The 22484-nt window shown below is 44.4% G+C and overlaps 1 long non-coding RNA gene across 1 annotated transcript in view; it reads left to right on the top strand.

Moving 5' to 3' along the window:
- Positions 1 to 1050: 1050 nt before the first annotated feature.
- The window catches only part of LOC141576222 (uncharacterized), a 541790-nt gene continuing 520356 nt past the window's right edge, over positions 1051 to 22484 (top strand). The window contains exon 1 of the long non-coding RNA XR_012504513.1: positions 1051 to 1286. This is a non-coding gene — a long non-coding RNA (uncharacterized LOC141576222). The remainder of the gene's footprint in view (positions 1287 to 22484) is intronic.

Genomic DNA, 22484 nt, shown 5'->3' with positions numbered 1-22484 from the left:
CTACTAGGAAAGCTCAAGTCTCTCGAGTTGGTGTAAAAGTAGGATTCGCTTTGTTTATAATCTTGTTTGCCACCTATATTTGTTACGGTGTCCGAGCTCATACTGCTTGCCGCCGGACAGGCGGATAAACCGACAGATGGTGTTGGGGCGAGGAATAGCGACTTTATTCGGGAAAAGCCAGCAAACCGAGAAGATGGCGAACTGTGTAAAGAACCCACTTGCCGTGGTTGGAATGTTAGTTTCTTTTGTGCTACAAAGAGGGGGAGGTGCCGGGAGGAGACAGTAATAGGTCCTTGTAAATTTCTTGTCCGGGGGGTGGGGGCAGAACCCGGGGGGGTGGGGGTGGGGACTTGTTACATTCTTTCTTGCAGCCCTTCAAACCTGGGCTAGGTCAAGAGGTTCCTGCGAGCTAAAAAAAAAAAATGTATTTTAGCTTAAGGCTCTAGCAAGAGGCAGGGTTCCGGAAAAGGGGCCATTAGGTATATTTTAAGCTGCCAGAGGCAATATCCCTTTAGTGATTAACTTGTCTGCTTCGTACCAATCGCTATCGTGTGCCCCACGCACTGTGAGGCTAAGCAAACCGGGAAGTCGGAGGTTGGAGTGGAGACAGCTTTATTCGCAGGGTCGAGCCAGGAGAACGTGGGCTTGTGCTCAAAAACCCGAACTCACTGATACTTATTGGGAAAGAGTTTTTATAGGCAAAATTTGGGGTGAGGGCTGCGGGATGTGTGACTTCTAATTGGTTGGTGGTGAGGCAGCAGGGCGGTTTTCCAGGAATTTCGAGCTCAGCCTAAAGTCACCATCCCCCCTCAGTTCCTGCGGAACAACGCAAGGGTACTTTGTATATTCCTTCTGGAGGAACTGGGACCCTGCCCCAATGTTGCACTGTGGTTTCTTGAGGGCTCCTCCTCCCCTCCACCCCCCAACCCCCACTCAGTCCCTCCCTTCCTTGATGAGAGATTGTTTGAATCTGCTCTTCAGAACTCGGGGAAGGTCAAGGAGGCTGAATGAGGCCTATTTCCTACAAACATGAAATGCGGGGACTTGGAAAGGATTTATACCAGGGAGGACCCCCCCACAGGGTCCTGCTTGAGCTAGTCAGACTAAGCAAAAGCAATAGAAGACAAAGGTTAAAGTAAAAGGAACAGAAGCAATCGAAGACAAAGGTTAAAGTAAAAGGAACAGAACCAGTACGGAGTCAGATTTGTTCTTCCTGATTACAGACTGCGCTTCTGCAATGGGCCCTGGAGAAACCAGGATCTTGCCTTCTGGTCTGCGAGGAAATGGTGAGTCCAATAACATATGAGGTATCCTACGGTGACCAAGGTGGGGTTATTGGGGATTGTGTTTTCTTTATCTCTGTGGTCTCATGCCTCTTCCAGTGCCTGCTTGACAAATAGTAAGAGGTAAAAACTTTTTTGGGGGGGAATTTACAATAGTAAGAGGGGAGTTCTACACAACTCTGCTGGAGTTCAGAGAGCGTATAGGGTACAGCTACTGAAGCAAGTCTTAGCAGCCATAGTCTTTCCTGCATCAAGGCCTGGCCTCTCTGATGAGTGAGAGATGAGTCTTTATTTGGATGCTGCCGACTCTTACTATTCTTCTGGCCATTTCCCTACTGTGTGAGGATCTCTGCTTAGCTGAGGTCTTTAGGAAGGAAGGCAGTGAAGAGGGTACCAAAGACAAATTTTTCTGACTTTGTAATTCAGCCAGTGGTTGGTATATTCTAGAAAGCAATTTGGCTCATCAGGCTATTAGAGCCTGGTGGCACTAGACAGGTGAGGCTGCTATAGGACCCTTATCTCCCTGTAGCTGCCAATTTTACTCAGGACCAGAAGCGCTCACTGCCTTCCTCAAGAAATGCGCAAAATCAGGAGACAAGCTGCACTTGGCCTTAATCTGCTCCAAAGTTGAAGGTGGTATATGTGAGTCAGGAGTGAGGTATGCGGTAAAGAAAGGATCAGGGAGCAGGATGCTGTTAGCCGAGGCAGAAGTTTCGAGAAATCTATCTTCCTAGCCAGTTTTTGTTAGTAGTAAAACAGAGTCTTTGAGTTAGTTTGATGGTTTGGAATACTGAGGAACATTCTTTTTTCATTCCAAGGCAGAAGGAACATTACTTAGGTTGCTTTCTATAATATGTAAACCAACCACTGGTCAAGTCAGGAAGTCAGAAAAATTTGTCTTTGGTACCCTCTTCGCTGCCTTCCCAGCCTCCTTCATTCCTTTTAACCCCTTGATGGTCTGTCTGTCCATCCCTTTTTTCCTCACCACCTAGATTCCCAGAGTCTGCCTCTTGTCCTCTATCCCATTCTACTCAGAGTGTGGAAAACTATCAAGGGAGAATAACCTATGGCAGCTCCAAGGGCCACTGTGTGGGAGGGGACCTGAATCATTTAGTGGGATAAATCTCTATATGACATTTTTAGCAGCTGGCAGTTTGGGTGGGGAGAAGAGGGTGGGGTGGGACTGGGGGCATTTTGTTTCCTTCCTGATGCACACGGAGTTTGATTCATCAGGCAAATGGACTCTGCTCAATATAGTGGTAAAGCACATAGGCTGTAAAATCAGACTGACCTGGATTATGTCCCAGATGCATTTAAACAAGTTTTGTAACCTGTCTGTGCTTCAATTTCCTTATCTGTAAAATGTGGGAGACAATACCTGGCTCACAGGGTTGTCTTAAGGATCAGGTAATGGTGTAAGGCTCTGGGCATGGTTGTTAGCTCATAGTGTGATCTTAATTTAAGTACTTAGTATTACAAATTCAACCGTATTTACATCACTCCTCTGCCCGGAAAGCTTCCATGATTTCTTACTGTCCTAGAGAATCAAGTCTTAAACTTTTATCTTGGCATTTACAACTCTCTTTAAGATTGGACCGAAATTTAAAATACTCTAAGAATGCTCTGGACATGTACTTTCCATCAATTATTTGAATTATAGAGTCAGACTCAATTAAAGGAAGGAGAAGCCCTCTTTTGGGGAGCAGTAAAATGTGTATAAGCCTAAATAAAGCCAGTCTTAATTCTGTTGAAAAAAACATATAAAAGTCCAAAATAAGTCCTCTTCAATTTAGGCGAGGCCGGGATAGACTGTGGAGGCAGGCAGGGGAGTACCACAAATGGGTAAGAGGTTCAGATACTGATACCAAATAAATGACACAGCTCAAACAGAGACCTTGGACTAGGACCCTGTTGTCCCGACTTTCAGCCTAGTGGATTTTTAGGCCAGCTGTCCTTGACTGTACCATGCCCCCTCCTGTTTGCTAGGGTGGGATACATGTGGGCTGAATAACAAAACTCCTCTTTAGCCATTAACAAATCGTCGTAATTAATTTCTCAGAGCTGCTTGCAGTCCCATGTGCCGCCCTAAGGAAAGGGGTCACTTAGACAGATAAGTGGAGGTGAGAGACATGCAGTCCTGCAGGGAGGGCAGTACCAGATGGTCCTCAGCGGCGGGAGGGCACTGGGCAGCTGGAGAGCTGAAAGCTGGAAGGGGAATGAAGGCATTCCCGGAGCAAGACTCCTCTGCCTTTCAGGTGTACTTCATTTGCCTTTGGGGGGCGGTGGGGATGGGGAATGTATTGATGGCTGAGATTCAGGGTTGACTTAAAATCTGATGAGATGTCACCTAAGTCTGACCTTCAGTCATTGACCGATGCTGAATTCTGCATTCAAACAAATTACTCTTGGCAGTTAAAATCTCCACAAAGGAATCCTTTTGTATGCTGTGCTTGGTGTGCTCGTGAACCATGCATGCTTGTCTATGGATTCACCCTTGAAGGGCTTAGGTGGTGCACTCTATCAAAAATGGCTTAGGTCTTCAAACAGCTTCTAGGATTGTCATTGGTGAATGCATTTGGGTGCTCAGAGTCCCCATGATGGCACCTTACTTGAGTTTTAGCTGTGATTGTCTTAATGCTCTGACACCTCATGAGCCTTGCAACTCCTAAATTCTACAGAACTTAGATAAAACACTTCAAGAAAGGTGAAAGGTATTTCCAGGGAATAGAATGCTCATATCAAATGGCTACAGAAACATTTCCTGATCTCCCCGTGCCCAGGAAACCAAATTGGTAAAGCAGCTTCAGTGTCTTGGCAAGAACACAACACTTGCTAGCTGTGTGGCTTTGGTCAAGTCACTTCCCCTGAGTCTGGTTTCCCTTCCATGACACAGGGAATAATTCCCCTGCCTCACAAGACAGTGGTGTTGATTAAAGGGGCTGCAGGGAAGTACACCGTACTCATGACGTGTGGAAGGAGTTCATTACAGGAATTAGCCCAGAGAAGGCAAGATAGTACACACATGTCAGATATTAACGTCAGGAGGTAATGGAATACAGCAGTTTAGAGAATAAGGCTCTGGAATCAAACTGCTTGGTCTCACATGATGGTGCTACCATGTACTAGCTGTGTGATCTTGGGTATGTTACTCTCTGAGGCTCAGTTTCCTTACCTGTCAAACGGGATAACGAGAGAACCCATTCCCACAGGGTAGTTATGAAGAAATTAATAATTTAAGTGTTTGGCACAGAACCTGGCACATAGTAAGATGCTGTTATGAACAAAGTCATAAAGCAATTTCTTGCTCTGTGCAGCAATGATCACCTTTCATACATACAGTCACATTTGATTATTATTAATACCTGTTTTGTGAGGTCGGTGGGACGAGTATTATCACCATTTTACAGAGAGATTGGTGATTCTGTCAAGGACCCTGAGAAAGTAGGTGATAGGCCTTTGATTAGCACCCAAGAGCTTGGATTCTTTACTTCTTAAGGCTGAAGTGAATTCTGAGACTGTCCAGATGATGGTAGCTCAGCAGCAGGGAGCTTGCTGGCCAGGGACCTCCTCAGAGACATAAGCCTCCCTCCTCTGCCTATGTTTGGGGCCTGACCTACCAGATGAATTATTATCAAGTTATCAAATAAGCCATAGGGAGGGGCAAATGAGGCTTCGTCCCCTCCTCCCTGTGTTGGGTAACACCTGAATCGGGGCCCCTCACTTCAGCTTGTATTAATTAGTACATTTCATCATGAATGAGATTGCAGCTTCCTTCTAATAAAACTTAATGTTACTGTTACTGTGTATTGTGCTCTGTAAGCCTTTCCCACACTTGTTTCTTATGAGGCGGTCTTGAAAAAAAATTTCACTTCTTTGTTAATCACAGCAGATATCTCTGTCATTTGGGGACCCACTCTGTATTAATGAATATGGATTGAATGCTTCCTAATTGTTCTCTGAATACCTCCCAATTTTCAGGAGGGTAATTGATTTCAATCAACTTCTTTAGGGCACTCTGCACTCTTGAAGCCTGTAATTTTCAAGTTCAATGTTTGTGTGCTCATACCCTCAGGAGTGCTTCAGTTGGATCCTGCTATAATCCTGGAATTCTAACCAGTCACCAACTTGAAGTATATTTATCATTAAATTCACTTATTTTTTTTTTTAGTATAGCTGAGACATACTTTAAGGCATAACTCACAAACTCTAAATTTTCTGAAAAGCCAAATTACAAAAGCATTTAAAATTTGAAACACAAAACTACTTGGCTTTAGTGATGAGTGTATTAAAATCTTTCCCATACCTTTAGCTGTATAATAGTCTGGGACAAAGAAACTTAAAGGTCAGACGTTAGGTGTTTACTGTGGACAATTAGTCAAAGAGAAAAGAGCTCAAAGGAGGAGCTCTTTGGGAAGATCATTTCATTTACAAAAATTCAGTTCTAGTTGAACTTCTAGAAATTCAGATGAGTATATTTGTATACATTTCCACATAATAGCTTTTTCTTGTTATGAAAATTCTTCCATATTCTAATTTTTTCTTTTTTTGCTCAAGTCCATGTTCAAAGATCTATGGTGATTTACTATTTTTCTATGGAATTTGGCACAACTAAATTTACCCTACACTAGATAGTCTATCATTAGTTCTACCTCTAAAAGTGCATAGCTTCTTACCAGACTTTTTGGGGAGGGAACACCTAAATTGAGAATAGCCACTTCGATCACTATATTTGACCTAGAATTAACATCGTTGAGGTTCTTCACTGCCATTTTTGAGCTGGACAATTGCAAAAGTTTAACCAGGCTTCGTCTCTTTCCCACTTCAACTTATCACAGACACTGTTGCTAGAAAAATTTCCCCCAGACATTATGCCTTTCCCTTGTGAGATCGTCAAGGACTCCCTGTTAACCATTGGCCTGGAATACCAGATCCCATAATCTGAATTTTGAATTAATACCTTTCCAGTTTTTTTTGCTATTAGGACTTCACATACCATAGGCTCCTGCCAGCCAAACTATTGCAACACCTTGAACACTGCATGCACAGTCACACATACCCCTGTGTCTACTGATGTTGCTCCTTCAACCAACAGTAATACACTTCACCATCTCTCTGTATCTGCATTTCACGTGTCTGCGTCTGTGAGGGTAAAGTAGGGCCTTTTTTTTTTTTTTTTAAAGAGACCATAGAGGAGAAGGGCTTTAAAAATTCAGAAGTTCATTTTTTCCTGTCAGTTCTGTTGTGTTTCAGAATGACAGTGGCTCTGCGTCTTCATTCAAGAACTTAGGCTCCTTATAAGTTGTCCATTTAACAGGCTGTTGCTCTACCATCCCCTGGGGTGTGGTTCTCATCTGAGTGGTCAGGGCTGGCCCGCCTCATCCAGGTTCCAGCTGGAGGGAGAGGAGAGAGTGACTAAGACTGGTCCACTCCCTTAAGATCTAAGCCTGGAAGTGGCACGTGCTGCTTCTCGCATCCCATCGAAAAGAAATTAGTCACTCACTCCTGTGAAAGAGGCTAGGCAGTGTAGTCTAGCCACAGGGATGGAAGAAACGGAGGGCAAATTTTGGTGGCCAACTAGAAGTTGGTGCCACATGATTAAAATCTGACTCATGGGCTGTCTTGAGCCCCTCAGCTGAAAAGCCATTTCTCTCTCCTCTGAATTGCTCTGGGCTGGGGCTTTTCCAGCGGTGAAGTGTATCAGAATTACCTGTGGTTCTTGTTTAAACTACAGCCTCTGAATCAGTCATTGAGCAGGGCCTGAGATGCTGCATTTCTAACCAGCTCCTTGGAGATACTCATGCGCGGATCTGCAGAATCCTCTTTGGGTATGGAGATTTGAATATATTTTCTGTTTCCCACTGATGGAATGTAACGTTCCTTACTGGCTATTCATGTGCATATCCTAACCTCCTTACTAGACAGTTATTTCTCATAGCAGACTCGGGATTTCCTTGGTATCTTTCTCGCCCTGCCTCCCCTCCAGGACCAAGAGTAGAGTCTTGTACGTTGAGAAGTACTTAAGAAATACCTGACTAAGTGACAAGCGGTGTCGACTAACTCAGAAGTTTGAGCATAAACTTTTGAAAAGGCAGCCCTACTTAATGCCAAGTTCTGGGCTATGCTGAGTGCAATCACTTGTTTGGAAATGGTCTCGTGGAAGCCCCACTCCTGCAGCCAAACCAAGGGAGAAGCTGTCAGAGGGCTGAGCTAATTGGAATTTAGCAAATGGAAACCACATTTGATCAAGGATTTTTCCCCTCTGTGTGCTGTGACCGTTTCAAAAGAAATGCTAATCCCTATGTTGGGAATTCATTTCCAGAGAGCCTCTCTGTTTAACAAGAATGATTTTTGTGCCCACAGAACTTTCCGAGCCAGTTCGATAAATTTTGTTGAAGAGGTGGCTGTTCCCCACCCTTCCCACCTGGAAGCATGCAATGATCCTCCACTGGGAAAGTCTCAGGTTCAGTTCCAATGAAAGCTGGATGAGAATGACTTCTCAGCTTGGCCCCATGTTTGCCTGTTTTCTCAATCCTGACATAGGTAGTCATGTTCTGGGGCTAGAAGAAGGGAGAGGGCATGAAGTGAGCTGGGGTTTTAAAACCAAGGCTACTTGGTAATTTAGCCTGAGCCACATGGAGCAAAGTAAGATCTGAGGTCTCCTGCCCCTCTTCCTTAGCCTGCCTGATGGAACCCCTATCTAGAACTATTTTCTACTTGGAAATGATCATAAAAGAGACAAGATTGAAGTTCCCTTTGGGGCTCCATAGGGAAAAAAATTCACAAGCAAATGAATCATGTTACCCAGATTTTAGAGATTCTTAGCCTAGTTGAAGAAATGAGTTTGTCTGTTAGCCCCACTGGTACAATCTACTAATGCCCCAACTACAAACCACAGAACTTCAGAGTGGGGCTCATTGCGACCTGCAGGCTCGAGTACTCCTTTGCAGTACCTCGTTAGCACTTAATTCCATTAGTGGGCTTTGGAACTGAGAAAAGGACACTCAGGCATGCTACTAGATTTTCCTGATCCCTGCCCCTCCTTCCTGTGACCGTGTGTTTGCGATGTTATCTGCACAGTCTGTCCTAAGCTGTTACTACACTTGTTATACATGATCTTGTAAGTATTCCACGTTGTTGGCCTTCCCATTTCCTTGGTGAGAACTTAGAGCATCACAATTCAAGAATGAAGATGTTCCAACCAGGGTGCCACAAGCCCTAGGGAGCAGAATTTCAGGAGGTGCTCCCTTGAACATGCTGGGCCCGCTCCTGCAGGACCCTAAGAGTGAGTGCCTCCTGCAGTTTTGTGCCCCACGGGCCTTGTTGGACTTATCCTAGTCCAGGTCCCGATTCTCAAGACAGAGCCCAAAGTGCCAGTTACTGAGATCATTTGGAGAACAGTCAGCTCTTTAAATCCTCCCACTTTCTTTTTGGTAAATGCAGAGATTTTCCACATGCAGACAGGACACATAAAAATGAAATTCAGCAATCATAATTTTATCCATGCCTTGAACGTAACTGTTACCTATTCACTTGCCCTCTAAGCTGCAGCTAAACAAAGTCTTGCCATAGATTTTATAATGAGCACATATTCATTATTGGCTTTGGGGATCTCCTTGGATTTCACTCTTGACATGGGTCTCAAAGCCCCCTGAGTTCTCAGCCCATCCGTGGTGCATCTCAATGCAGGCGAACATGTCATTCCTACCCACTGCCTGCCTAGACCCACTTGCAAGGCATATGTGAATGCCGCCTAATTAGCTGTGACGTGCATTTTGGCATATGTCGGAAGTTAAAGCCACTTCCTTAGAGGTACTCAAACTCCGAATTTATCTTTATTAAGGCCTTGTCCAAATGATAAATATACACTGCCTCCTTGCTATCTACTGCTGGGAAATAAATCACTTTAGGATTGATTTGCTAACGGCTTTCTTAACTCCAAGGGTCCTCCTGCCCCAGAGGTCACACTGTCCTTCACAAACGCTGGTAACCAAACAGAAGACCCCAAGCTGACCATGCAGTGAACAAAGCAGGGAACCTGGGTGGAGGGGAAGCGATTCCCTGCGCCCAGCCCAGAAAAAACAGCCTTACAAGGCACAATATGCTGGAGAAAAAAAACCAGTGTTGAGTATATGAGTGAACAGATGGCATATATTTACTTTTTTTTCCAGCAAAATGCTATGAACTTGGGTACTTCAGACAGGAATTAGAAACTCCTCCCAGAGTCTACCAGGTAATATAAATAAGCAAAGCTGACTTAAGTATGAGATGTTTGAGAGTGGGTGGGGATTTCAGGAAAGCAGAGGCTGCGTTCCCCAACCACCCCAGCCTCCTTTTGCTACATGGGAACTTGGGCCACGTCTTGCTAGATCTCCCGATTCTTCAGGAGGAGGTAATTTGATTTTTTTTCCCCTAACATAATAGTTCTATTTTTTTAAATGTTGGAAAGTTAAAGAAAATTTTAAAAGATACTATGGGGGACAAAATATCCCTGAAGAACAGATTTGTCTTACAAAGTCTTGAAGTCTGACTCCAGCCCGTTTGTGGTTCCTTGCTTAGGACCACGACTCTTGTACTCAGTGACTTCTCATGCGCTCAGCCAGTCATGAGGATGGATGTTCTTAAGATGCCATGATGTTAAGACTCAGTTTTCAAGTCAGGTTTACGATGATCTTTATCTCATCACACTCACTTAGCTCCTCCTCGGCATTCCTGGGATAACATAACTGCACAAACCCGAGTCCCATTAGCAGATGCCACTAAGTCTCCTGCCTTGGCCTTTCTAGAGTGACCACAGGAAGCCCGTGGAGCCTCCCGCTTCCTGAGGAAGCAGCACAGGGAAATAGTGCTGACTTCGCTAGCTTGGTTTTCTTAAGATTCTTCATATTTTGCTTGTCTCAACTGCTTGCTGCTTGGCCCTTTTGAATTCTCCTGGCCTACTTCTGACTTTGTCAGTTGTTGACTAATAGAGGTGGAGTGCATATCGAGGTGGCCACTTCTTGAGGGAATGTGTTCTCTGAATTTATTCCTTGTAGGTTGAATTAACAGGTCTTTGATTTGCTTTGTGGCCTATATGGTTGACGTCAGCTTGTTCTGCCCTTGTGATCTAAGATGTGAAAGGACTTCATGGCCTTTGGAAGCTCAAACACATACCAAAGATTCTGGTGAACTTCCAAGGGAGCCTCATATACTTCCTGGTCGCTCACTGTCCCAGTCCCACACTAGATTTACTGGATGTGAAACATAGGCCCCACCTCCTCCTCAGGCCCCACCCCTGCCCTCTCAGGTCCCGCCCCCATCCTCTGACACCACCCCTGAGCGCAGACTTTCCCCAGTCTGTGTGTGGTCAGGATCACATCATCACTCACCCCCACAGACTGGCTCCACCTCTCCCTGTTACTCTCCCATCTCAGCTCACCTCTCCCTCCCATATTGTCTTGGCAACATTAAATTTTTTCCTCCCTCTGACAGAGCAGCTTCCTCACTCTTTGGTGGCCTTGTTAACACTCTGGTTGTTAGGGTTGGGATCACCTTTGTGAACCTGTAAAAAACATTCTTCTTGTTAATTAACAGAAGCATATAGTGCTGAAAGGCCTTGTTTAAAATCTCAGGCTGACACAGCTTTGCTTTTGAAATGGCATCAGTGATAATGGAACATCCCATTCTTGGCTGGAACACCTTGATTGGTTTTGCAGAGCTTCCCAGAAGGGGATTTGGGACAACCTTCAACATTTATCTCAGTTCTGTATTTTTCCAGAAGGTGGGACCCTGAGGCTACATCTCAGCCTAGTGCTAACATTCACCCGTTTATACACAGCCCTGCTCTACTGTGAGACCATCAGACCTTGGCTTCACTTAAGTTGTTCCTATACCACTCTCCCCCACACCCTGCCTGCCTGATCCGAAATAATGCTGTCACTTCCTTTGGTGAGGTATGCCATGATTTCTCTGGTGTGTAGTCTCCCTTGCTGTAGCAAGTTAATAAGCCTAATATGTGACTACAAGGCTGTCTGTGATATTTATCTGATGGGCTTTATCACCTTCTGCTCCACTGCTATTAAAGTATTTGTCCCAAGACATGAAATTTTCTAAGAGGACTTACCTTTCATTGTACTATAACTTCCATGGAAGCAGAGAATTTTGTCTGTTTTCTTCACTGCTGTAGAACAGTACTTGGGATGTGCTGAAAGAATGAATGAATTGTTATATAAGAATGTGGAGACCGGCTTATAAAAGAGTATGATACCTCATTTCATCTTCCTTTGAACCCTGCCTGGAGTTCTGGAATCAGAGTGACCTGGGATAGACCACGTCTTAGTCTGTTCAGGCTACTAGAACACAATACCATAGACTGGGTGGCTTATAAAACAGCACAAATATATTGCTTCCAGTTGTGGAAGCTGGGAAATCTAAGATCAGGATGCCAGCATGGTTGGGTTCTAGGGAAGGCCCACTTCCAGTTTCTAGACCGTGATTCTCACGTGGCAGAAAGGGCAAGGGAGTTCTTTGGGGTGTCTTTTATAAGGGCACTAATCCCATTCATGAGGGTTCCTCCTTGTGACCTCATCACCTTTCGAAGCCCCACATCCTAATATTTTGGGGGCTGACATTTCAACATGTGAATTTGGGGAGAGTTATAAGCCTTTGGTCTATTGCCGACCCCCATTCCAACATTAAACTAGGTGTATGATTTTGTATAATCTCTTTACACCTTGATTTTTTTTTTAAACTGTTAAGTGGGGTTGATGCTAGCTGTCTTGCTGGTGGTTGTGAGGATTGAAGGAGGTGACTGATGTGAAGAGTTTATCATGGAATCTGGCATGTGCTAAATGCTAAGTAAACATCAGCTACTATTTTTCATTTTGGCCTTCATCTTTCCAGATGCCAGGGACTTAACTATCTCTGGGCCTCTGCTACTAGTCAGCACTAAATTTCATTTTGTCCTGTGGTAGAGGACCATATGTATGTCGTCTTTGAGTTGTAAACTCTGAGAGGGCAAGGTCCATGCCTTTCTAGCCATGTATCATTTTAGAGAAACACACCTATAGATCACTGGCGCATGGTAGATGCTCTAAATGTTTGTGGTTGGAAAGTCTGCCGAGCCGGAGCGGGGAGGGCAGGGTGTGCCCTGAGTGCTAGATGATTATGGTACAGCATTAACACCTGTCCTGAGCCGTTTCTGAATCTACCACAGAGGAGGGGCAGGGGTGAGGAAGGAGTGCTGCCTGCCCCTGCCCAGCGTGCAGGGCAATGACCCAGGGAAAGTGAGGGGGGCCAAGGAGGTGGGTACGGAGAAGCTTGGTGGGTGAATACCTTTATTTTTCTGGAATTGCCCCTTGAGTCTAGCCTAGCAATTTGAGCAGCAGGGGGGATTCTATGTGGCTCCTCTGTGACCAGAGACCGTTGGGTGGAGCTGTGCTGGAGTGGGGCTTTCCTGGTGACCGGGTGGGGATCTGCAGCCGCTGTGCCTTTTAGTCCCTCTGGGATCTGATACTGCAGGTGGAGGAAGCTGGACTGTGCCTTTCGGGCTGAGCTCTGAGTGGCTCTCCACTCGGAATATTCATGACGACTGCTGTAAGCGGCCCCTCTCACACTCTCAAGTGCAGGACTGAGAAAGGGGGAACAAGAGCCAACACCTAGGGAATGGGAAGAGGGCAGGGTTTCTTCAACATCCCTTTTCATTGCAAATTGACTCCTTGTGGCTCCCCCTGCCCCCTCTTCCCATGTCCCAATCCTCTTCAGTATTTTCCAGGGATAATGTTGGATGATGACTACCTTTGAGCTTGTGTGGTGCTAATAAACTGGATATCTAGGGGGAGAAGCCCTGATTTGTTGTGTTGGCTGATTTCTGTGGCATAAATAGTCCCATCAGGGTGGACTTCTGACTACTAACTTGTAGCCACTGAATGTAGTGTTGAGAGGAGGTGTGGGTAATTGGCTCCAGCATCCAATTGCCTTGAACTTAAGTCTTATGACTATATGGGCTTGACCCTTTTTCTCTCCATTCCCTATACCACACCAGCGGCAATAACTACAATACCAAAATGAAACGCTAAAGCTCCTTCTCATGCTCAAAGGCAAAAAAAGGAAAGTCTTTCTTACAGACGTACTACATATGTTATATCAAGATTGCGTCAAGGGTGAGTGCTGGCTGCTAATTTTTCATATTAATTAAGGCAGAAACAGCAGGAAACACCATGGTCTTGTGATTCTGTAAGTCTCCGAATTGACAGGAGCCTCTGAGTCAAGCGTCAGGTACACTGATGGTGGGTCCCCTGAGCTGCTGTTTATAACACACAGTCGTCTCTCCATTAGCCCTGGGAGAGCTGACAGGGAGCGGCAGTATCAAAATAGAAACAAGTACTACCTTATTCACTGCTGTGCAGCGCCTTTTCCCCATGCCCTCACAACATCCATCAGAAAAAGGCTTCCCCCTAAGTGAGTAAGGCCATTTCTGCTGCCAGTAGAAGCTTCTGCAAATGGAATGTGTTTACTGGAGCTTGGGTGCTGAGGATGAGTGACAGGAGCATGCTTGCTCGCTCCTGGTCCAGGTGGGGGAGGCAGAGAGCCGGCTCGAGCCCAGCTGGGCCAGAACTGCCGAACGTGGGTGAGGTTTGGTGCTAATTCCTTCCATTTCCAGGGGAATCGATCTCTTATCCTCCAGCCTCTGCCTAGCTGCCTCACATGGTCCCTCCTTTCTCATCTCTGTTTTCCAGGTTGGAGCTGTTGCTCAGCCAGCCTCTTGTCATTTGGAGAGACATAAGCAATGAACTAGGACTGTAGTGATGATTGAGACATACTTTATATATAATTGTCCTCAGAGCAAAGGGACAAGGAGCCTGTGCTGTCGAGTAGAAGTTTAACAGCAAACTCGCTAGGGAAAAAAAAGAGTGTGGTGTGTATTTCTACACTTTATTGATATGAAGCATGAATAGCACACGATTTCGAAAAACCTAACCAGTTTATTCTCACAGGACGCTTTCTGTCATTTTGCAGAATTGTATCCCTAGCCAACCTACAGTTGGGGTTGAACGAATGTGGTCCTGCCATCAGTGTTGGTTGAGATTTTCAATTCTGTTGATGAGTAAGATGAGAGGGAAACAACAGAGATGCAGGGCAGGACTTCATTTCTTCATCAGCGATGTGAACAACTCTTGTTGAATTGAATAAGGGTTCAAATACTGAAAGAAAATGTCCTTCATTTTGTGGTGGGCACCATGTAACAGCTACACAAAATGCTTTTAAGTTTAACTTGTTATTAACACTTCATCACTTTTTAAAAGTCTAGACAATAACAGTCTGATAAATTGAGTCTAGGTTTCTAGGATTTTTGAAGTCCCATGATGTAAATACTCCCCACTCTGACAGGAGTAACTGAACTGAATTGTCAGGCTGTAATTGTGGTGTAACTGAAGGAGGAGTCAGAAGAGATGGGCAGCAGCATGCTACTAATAGGATATTTCCACCACACGGATGCTAGAGACAAATAACCTCAAAGGCATAGATAATAGTAAAATGTAGTACAAGAATGAAGAAATGTGTTTGGAGTATTAACTTTAGTTTTAATATGATTTGTTTATTGGAGATATAGATCCATTAATTTTTAATAATGGCTGTGTTTACAAACTGGCTCACAAAATGTCCAAAAATTTAACAATTGACTCTTGAGCTGGAGTAGACCACCTCCAGCACATTGGTAAGGAAACGAACTTTGCAGGACTTCTATATGGGCCACACTGTATATTTTGCATGTATAACTTCTAAGATTCCTTAGTTCTCAACCATCTTAATGATAACGGTACATAATTCAGTACCACTGGCTCTGGTTCTACCTGCTTCTTGTAGGGTCCCACTCCCTTGCTGTGTCCCTGAAATTCTTGAAGTCTCTAGTGGGTATCTCCCCACAAGTCTCCTCTCATTACCATGTGCTGATGCTGCTTTGTTGGATGTTGATGAGGTATTCACCTGTTCTTTCTGTCTCTCATTAAGGCTGTGCTGTTCCTTGCTGCCACTGCCCTGCTGAACTCACGTCTCCTGACCCTATTGCTCTTCTGGGCATGACAGCAAAGTGTAGAAATGTTCACGGTACCAGGGCACCTGAAGAATTTGCCCCAAAGTAAGGGAGAACGCACCTCTCTCATTGGTATTACATTTTTTGGGAAGGGGTCTTCAAGCAGGACTGCTGATAACCTTACAATTTTGGGGGGGATAACTTTTATTTCCGAATAGTTTTTAGATTTACAGAACAGTTGAAAAAGGTAGTATACATTATGTGGTGCCTTTGTCACAATGAATGAATCAGTATTAACGTGTTATTATTAACTAAAGTATGTACTTTATTCAGAGTTCGTCTTTTTTTCTTAATGTTCCTTTTCTGTTTGAGGATTCCATCCAGGATCCCACGTTATGTTTAATAGTCACATCTTGGATTCCTCTTGACTGGGACAAGTTGAACTGATGTCTTCAACTCTCACCACATGCATCATTCTTGCCTCTCCCCTTGATTATCTGTAACCTGCCATTCTGACAGCAAGAAGCCTGGTTCCTACCATCTGCCATGCCTTTACTTAATTGTTCAATTCTAGTCTACATGTCTAGTGATACCAGCATTGTTCACCCAAAGCCCTGTGGGAAATGACTTTCTCAAATAGACTATGATGATTATGTACGGTTTCTTTTGTGTTTTATCTTAAAACCTCCACTTGCCTCCGAAAGTTACTTAGCTCAACGCTTGTCCTTCCCTTACAGCTTCTAGTAACACTCTAGTAAACAGTGTCCTTACCTGTTTCAGTCCTCCCTACTCAGACATAGGATATGTGGGACTGAGCTAGGAAGCAGATCCAAGTGGCAGGCATCACACTGTCCTCGGGATCCCTGATGCTGGAGATATTTTACCCGCTCTATCTCTTGATCAAGGTCAGTGTGTCTGATTCCTTCCTGTACTACAGTTCTCCAGGAGCTTTCTTAAGAACCTGAGGTAGAAATAGCTTTCTTTAGGGTTCTTTAAAGATTGTTCCAGATGTACCCAAACATGTTTGAGTCCTAATTAGGTAAGAGCTGGGACCCTTGTTCTACATGCTTCATCTTGCTTAACTTAATCATCATAAAAATACCTGCTAAAATTTACTAAGCGCTTACTATTGTCAGGCATTTTTCTAAGTGCATTAGAAGTATGAACTTGATAAAACCTCAAAATCCTATGAAGTGTAAGGTCTGTTAATCTGCCATTTTACAGGTAGGAATCAGAAGCTCAGAGTAACTTACTCAAGGTCATACACATCGAAATCTGTGCTCTTTCTACTAGACAACACTGCCTGCCTCAAATTACATGGTACCTAAAGCTGAATCTCATGATTTAAAAAAAAAATTAAAAATTTATGTCTCTTTCTTTGCTAGAGAATGCTTTTTTAGAGAGTTAGGCAATTATTGACGGTGGGGAAACATAAGGAAATCTAGGTCCCAATGCATTGTATTGCTTGTGTAGCTTGTCACACATCTTGGGAAATCGTTGTTGGTGTGTCCGGTGCTCTTTAGTCAAGGTAATTGAGCAGAAAATCCACAAAGAGAAGGAATGTTACTGCAGATGATCAGAAACTCTTCCTAGTTCTATTCCTCTCCTGTCCTTAGCCATTTTTGAGATGCAAACATATTTCAATTCAACAAACATCCACTGAGCACTTACTTGGTGTAAGCACTATGCTAGGCACTAGTGGGGAATAGAGAACAGAGAAATGGGTGAGGGATGGTTCCACAGTTTGAGCTTTCAGGTCGGTGGGGAAGAACAACATGTATCTAAAAGGCAGTTTCATTTTATTTTTTTAAATTAAGGTATAGTCAGTTTGCAATGTTGTGTCAACTTCTGGTGTACAACACAATTTAAAAGACAGTTTCAAATAACACAGAAATGGAATAAAATTCTGGCTTATGACCAGCCCAGCTCGCTCACTTTGGGGGCTTTGTCTTCTGTGCTGTGCTTGATTTGTGTTAACATTAGAATGGCTATCTGGTGAGTCCCAGTGGCCTGGGCCTCTCAGGAATACTCAGAGACTCAGGGAGGCCAGCCTGGGGTTCCAAGGGTAACCCACGTGATAGAGCAGCACAAGTTGGCTCTGGGCCTCTGTAGAGGGGCGGTGCTCTGGGTCCAGTGGAGGGTCAGATCTGGTGCTTTGGGCTTGTCTTGTTTCTGCTTAACACTTACTGAGGGAGAGTCTGAGCTTTTCCTAATTTCCTTTTGGCTCCCAGACCTCCTACCTCTCTTTCAGGTTGGCATTTCCTTGCCACCTTGCCATCCGCTTTTTCTCTCCCCAGCCTAATTAGTATATTGGTGGGAGGTAGCATCAGAAAGGGGAGGCTTTTCCCTGTGAACCCATTCTTTGCAGCAATCCAGTCATTTGGGCTTTAATTGGCTTCAGAAGTCCCGTCAGTGCTTTGTCCTCTGTGCATCAGGAAGTTAATTACTTAATAAACCAAATGGGAGTCTTTCAAAAATGCAGTGTTAGCTCTTCTCTTTCTTAGAGCACAACTTGGGCCAGACAAGAGTACTTGAGTCACTGAGAACCAGCCTAAGGTAAACTTGAGAGGCTGAAGTTTGTGTTGAGTGCTCCAAACTTAGGAGTCCTCTTTCATAGTATGGCCTCTCATAGGCCCCTGGGCCCCTCCCTACAGTTCCTCTCCTGGGCTGTCCCTTTCCCATGCCTGACCCCATGCTTTGACCCCCCCCCTTTTTTTTTTTTTTAGCAATTCCTTCTATCAGAATGTATATTGTCTGTGTTTCATTTATAGGAGGTCCCATTCACTCAATTTGATAAAGCAGTTTACGTTAGCATTAACAACCGACACAATGGAATCTGACACTTAGAGGCCTTCTGCTAAATACAAATTCATTCATTACCACCCAACAACCCTCTGAAGTTGATTTTTCCTATTATAGCCATTCTACAGATGAAGAACTCAAGGCCCAGAGGGGTTTAAGTGACTTGTCTAAGATCCCACCGCTAGCAAGCACGGGAGCTGGGATTCAAACCTAGGTTGTCTGACACTGGAGCCCCTGTCTACAAATCACCAGGTTGTAATGCCAAGTGGTTTACTAATGGCTGATAATGACCTACTGCGGAGGCATGTTTGCATACTTCTCTAGCCTCTTTCCAGAGAGCGCATACATTGAGCACCTACTATGAGCTAGATGATGTTTTTCCTCTTAACAGTGACATTTACTATTTGAATTTTTAGGAGTGATTACTGTAGGCATCATGAAAGGATTGAAGAACAATTAAGTGTTAAATTGCTTAGTATTGATTGTAAGTGCACTGGTATTGTAGGAGGTAGAATTGTGCTGGGGTTGGATAGGTAGAGAGAAAGGAGGGGGAAGGCATTTTTGGCGGCAGGGACTGAGACAGCAAGGGTAGAATTGAGAAGGTGAGAAAGGAGCAGTAAGGAGGTGGACTTGGCTGGCACACTGATGATCAAGTCTCTATGCAACTAGGAGTACAACCTCCCAGACCTTGTGGCTGCAGCTCTGCTGCTACATCTGCCAAGGACTATCTCTAGCCGGGAAGACACATTGTTCTATAATAACAGGTGACGTTTATTGAGTGCATGGTTCTACAGCATTGACAAGAATGACTTTATTTAATCCTCAAAACAACCTCATGAAACTGGAACTGTTAGTCTCCCCACTTTAGTTAAGGAAACAGATTCAGGGATGCTAAGAAACTTACCCAAGGTCGCATAGCTAGTGAAGAAGCAGGGCTGGAAAATGAACTCAGGCAGTCTGGCTCCAGAGAACTTGAACTTAACCATCAAGCTATACTTCCTCTGTTTGAGCAGTACTACTCCTGGCTAGGCTCTTGTAACCCCTTTGTAAGCTTCTCCTCTGGTTTATTAACCAGATCTCTTATATTGGAAAGGACTACTTCTGTCCTTTGTGCCTGTGATCTAGACCAGAAGCAGACCAAATAGCCTCTAAATTTTTTTCCCCCTAGGGCCAAACCTTGGTTTTGATTCTCCATATCATCCTCACCCTTGGAAAATGCAGCATAGAAAAAACAAAGCCAAAAGAAGATAGGACCCTTCTTCCTAAAGTCTAGAGCAGATCTGGCCTTCTTTGTCCTTGCTAGGTCTTTTTACCTGGGGCTCAACCGTGGTCCTGTTGAGCCTTACAAGTGATGAGTCCTTCCCGTTAGGTACTTGAAGAAGACCATTCCAAGCCAGAAGCAATGGAAAGAGCATTTCTCTTAGTCTATTTATGTACATAATCCCTTTTCTCCTCCACCGAAAGGTGTACCTTCTAACACGGTGGATCAATTGGTTTCTTGGACCCTCATTTTGACTCTCAGCCTTAACAAGAACTTCTATAATGTAGACTTAGAGAAGATGGAGAGAGAGGCTGACTTCTGCTTTGGTGATAGGGCGAAGCCACTACTACACCAGTTTGTTGCTCTGTTTACACAGAAGGGTTAACAGTCCAGCCTTTTGTTACCCAGGAGAGTTGCTCTTTCTCTTCATGAAAGACCTCAGTGGAAAGTCCCAATCCTACCTCTGCACCTGTCAATCTGCCTTTCTAATCCTTGCCACCTGGGCCCTGTGAGATGGGAATTGAGGCCCTCGAATCTTCTGTGAATGTCGCTTTCGTGTGTGTCCTTTCCCCTAAAGCGTCTGAAATTGGTCCACACAGGGAGTTACTTCTATGAAGTTGACCAAACTCAGAAAGCTGCCTTGAATTTTTGATTTCTCATCTTTTTCATACACAGCTATGCTAGAACACCCTCTTCAGAGACAATTTAACAATGCACACATTGCCCCAAGTTGGCCCCCACCCAGAAAATGTCAACGCTAAAACCCTCCTTCCATTATTAAGTGTATCCCTGTTTTCAAAGAGAATTGAAAGTTCTAAGAAATAGCAACAAAATCCCCCTGCCCCAAACAATCTCCCTTCCCTTGTTTGCACAGAAATAAACTTTATTTCGCAGGCAGTAGGTGGCCATTATAAGTTCTTAAGCAGCATGAAAAAGTGGTGGTACAGGAGGATTGATCAAGCAAGAGCAGACTGCTAATACTTTGCAGGCTGTGTGGCTGGTCTTGGTCATAGCTACTTGGCCCCGTTGTTGAGGTGTGAAAGCAGCCGTAGACAGAAGGTGAAGGACAAGTGTGGCCGTGTACCAATACGACCTTAGTTACAAAACCAGGCGGTGGGCTGGAATTTGATTCTCAGTCTAGAGTTGGCCAACCTTTGGCACAGTAATAAATGAGTTCAACAGTTTGTTCATGAGTCTTGCCAATAAGCAAAGTCATGCCTTGAGGATGAGGGGTCACAGAGCGGCCGTGTATGTTATTCTAGTGGAAGCTGCCACAGGGAAACCTGGGAACTGCTAGCTCCTTCTGATGGGTACCATGGACAGAGCAAAGGTGACTTGGAAGAGAAGTTTTGTGGGGAGATGCTCATCTTTGGAGATGAGTTTGAGGTGAAAGCAGAATGTCCAAGTGAAGGTCACCTGTAGCCACAGTGATTGTATAATATCTCTTAACTCCGTGTTCAGTGACCTCTTAATGACAGCTTGAAATTGGCCGTGGTGGGGGTATTGACAGCATGGAAATTGGCAAAGGCTAGAAATCAGATTTCCCTGCCCTTAACCACACAGCACTGCACATAGAAGTTGTGAAGTATGAATCTGAAATACACTTGGAGGTAGGATCCTGTAAGTGAATCATCTGCTTGGAGGAGACAGCTGAAGTTTTGGCAGTGGGATGAGTCTACTGAGTGTGGGTGGGACAAGGGCAAAGTAAACAAGGCAAAATACTGGCAATATTCACAGTTTAGGGTCTGTAGAATAAGAAGACAACAGGGACTTCAAAGAAAAATGGGAAAAGTAGGAGAATGGGGAAGAGACAGTGTCAGTAAGTGGCCATCCTTCACTTCTATGATGTCAGGCCCCTTGATAGACCTATTAGAAAAAGACTGCTTATTCCCAGTTAATTACAAAAGAACACGCTCACATCCTCCTGAATAGGTTGAGTGGAGGTGGAGCAGAGATTCCAGGGAAACTGGACCTTCCAAACATACCCAAAGTTTGTCCCTCTAAGTCTTCCTCCTTGGTTCTGTATGCTATTTCAGACAAGATCAAGTGAGCTAGCATTACATCAGCTGCCCCAAATTCTATCTAACGAACCAGTACTAAAATTTTAAAAGCCCTGAATCCCACATGCTTGCACTTTAACTCACAAAGAATCCAGCTACTGTTGTGGTCTAAAACCTTGGACTGCAGTCCTAGCTGAGAAATAGAGCAGAGGAGGAATCCCCCTAAACAAAAAAGACTGAGCCTGTTAACTACTCTCACATACTAGGGATCAAGTGATGGTTACACCAGCTTGTTTGCCTCTAGTAAGGACCTTGCCCCTTTCCCAGGGAATTCTCATGCTCAGGGAATTCTGCCACCTTTGTAGTCCAAGGTGCCCCAGAGTGTTTCTCCAGACTCTGGAGCTCACCTGGCTCTTTCCCAAGGCTAAATCCCTGTAAGGCCTCAGACACCCCAAATCAAGCTCTTTAGCTGCAAATCATGGCCCCAGACCCAAACTTTGAGGATGCTAGGTGAATCCCTATGTAAGGCTCCGAACACCAGTGCTGGTAAGGCCCACCAAAAGCTTTGGATTCTTAATACCGTACTTTAGTCCCCACACACCACTCTTCTTGTGTTTATTCCCTAAGTTTTCCAGGCCATGTCAGAGATTTGTGAGGCTCATCTGGTTACCCTGCTTGGCTCTAACCAGTTGACAACAAACACAAGGAATTAGACGTAGATCACTGTCATACCTTTAGTAACCCTTGTTAATGATAAAACTTAAGGTAGCTATTTCATATCACAGTATTTAATCCTTGTATCAACCCTATGAAGTTGATGTTATTAATACTCCTGTTTTATAGAGGAGAAGATTAAGGGACAGATATTAAATGATTTATCCAAGGTCACTCAATAGGTGGCAGAGCCAAGATAAATATCTCAGTGATCGAAGTCCACACATTCTATTATGTCCTGCCTATCCAAAACACCAGATTCTCTGTTCCAGATGGACCAGAGGGTATGGGGTAGGCAGGAGACAGAATGGGGCTTCTGACTATCCCAAATGACAGGCTTCGAGGCAGAAGAATGGAGAATTTCTTTTGTAATTGAGAATCCCCACCCAGATGGGCCAGCAGAATGGAGTTCAGAA

The sequence above is a fragment of the Camelus bactrianus genome, chromosome X, assembly GCF_048773025.1.
Source record: "Camelus bactrianus isolate YW-2024 breed Bactrian camel chromosome X, ASM4877302v1, whole genome shotgun sequence".
NCBI classification, from domain to species: Eukaryota; Metazoa; Chordata; class Mammalia; order Artiodactyla; family Camelidae; genus Camelus; species Camelus bactrianus.
Note: the sequence above shows the minus strand (reverse complement) of the source record. Positions and strands in the feature narration are given on the sequence as shown.